This window comes from Orycteropus afer, unplaced genomic scaffold (assembly GCF_000298275.1).
Source record: "Orycteropus afer afer isolate SDZICR_OR568_19922 unplaced genomic scaffold, OryAfe1.0 scaffold00032, whole genome shotgun sequence".
Taxonomy (NCBI): Eukaryota; Metazoa; Chordata; class Mammalia; order Tubulidentata; family Orycteropodidae; genus Orycteropus; species Orycteropus afer.
The window spans coordinates 5,455,005-5,456,794 of record NW_006921619.1 but is presented as its reverse complement, the minus strand read 5'-3'; positions in this window follow the sequence as shown (position 1 = coordinate 5,456,794).

Below are 1,790 nucleotides of genomic sequence, written 5' to 3'. Positions count from 1 at the left end.
ATCAACTTTCATTAATTATCTATTTCAACCAAAGTGCAAATTCAGTACTATTTCACCTAAGAATATCTTCAAACATGATATTTGATGTTAATTGGAATTCTAGGATACTCTGTGCACAATATGCCCAATATGTTTAGACTTGAAAGAAATTTCTCTGGCTTTTTTATTTTTTTTTTTTTTAAATCAAGTTTCCAAACAAGAGTTACACACTCAATATTCTGTTAATAAATTCAATTTTGGTTAAAAATTAGCTACTGTTAGTTTGTTGTTTGTCACTAGGGACAAAATGTTTGTGAGAACAGTATAGTGTCTTGCACATGGTAGAGCTTGATTAATAAACCTGAGGCTAAATACATGAAATCTTAGTGGGTGTTGAGGAAGATGACTACTTGCTCCCACTTTTGAAGTTTCCTTGCATTAACCTTACACTCCTGTCCTCTCTCCATCCTGACATCCCCTCTTCATTCTGCCTCCAGGAAATTGATGAGTTTGGAACTACAATCTGTGTGTAGTCCAGCCTCTTTCTCTCCTTTTCCTTTGCATGCAGGCTGCTTTAACAAACGCTGTGCTCTGCAACTCTGAGGTTGGAGGCTCTCCTGGTTCAGTGGAAAATCTGATGACCATACTGTTTGACTCTCCAGCTTAGCAAGTGCTAAAGGAGATACATGGTCCTTATTACCTAACTCTTTGTTTTATTCCTCAGTTGGTTCATCCTCAGAGTGAAGGACAGAAGGTTATTGTTTTTTTGTTTCCTTAGAACATCTCAATCAGGGAGACACCTGGATACAAAACTTGAACAATCACCTTTCTGTTGCATAGGTCTGCTCAGGACACCAAGTTACAATCTGGAAGATGACTAGATCTGTATTGTTGTTGTTATGTGCTGTCGAGTCGGACCTGACTCGACCCCTCCTTGGGTTTCCAAGATCTGTGTAGCTCCATGGAAAAGAAACAACGTATTGCCAAAGATATATCAGCAGCAAACTAATTTGGCTTTCCCACTCCAGGGACATTCCTGCTGAGATCATTAATTCTAGCTGTGAGAAGCTGAGTATTCCTCCTTGCTATAGACATAGAGGACATTTCCCTTTTTTTCTTTTAAAGATCACATTTAGAAAAAAAATGTTCATTGTAGGTATAGTGGGTTGAATGGTAGGCCCCAAAAAAAGATATGTCCATCCTCTAAGCCCTAGAATCTGTGAATATGACCCTATTTGGGGGCAGGGGGAAGGTATTTGCAGATGTAATTAAGTAAAAGACCTTGAGGTTTTGGATTATATCACTCAAAAAACTCACTGCCATTGAGTCGGATCTGACTCATAGTGACCCCTCCTTGGGTTTCTGAGGCAGTATCACTACAGAAGTAGACTGCCCAACCTTTCTTCTGAGGATTGGCTGGTGGGTTTGAACCACCAGCCTTCTGGTTAGCAGTCAAATGCCTTAGGTACTATGCCACCAGAGTGGGTCCTAAATCAAATGACAAATTTTTATAAAGGACAGAAGAGGGGTCGACATAGAGGAGTAGGCCATGTGAAGATGGAGACAGAGATTGGAATAAGCCAGCCACAAACCAAGGAACACTCAGAGCAACTAGAAGCAAAAGAGCCTTTGGAGGGACTGCTGCCCTGCTTATACCTTGATTTATGTTTCTAGCTTCCAGAAGTGTTGTTGTTGTTGTTTGTTGTTGTTGTTATTTGCCGTGGAGTCGGCCCCGACTCATAGCGACCCCTCCTTGGGTTTCCGAGGCAGTATCACTACGGAAGTAGGATTGCCCAACCTTCCTTCCGAGG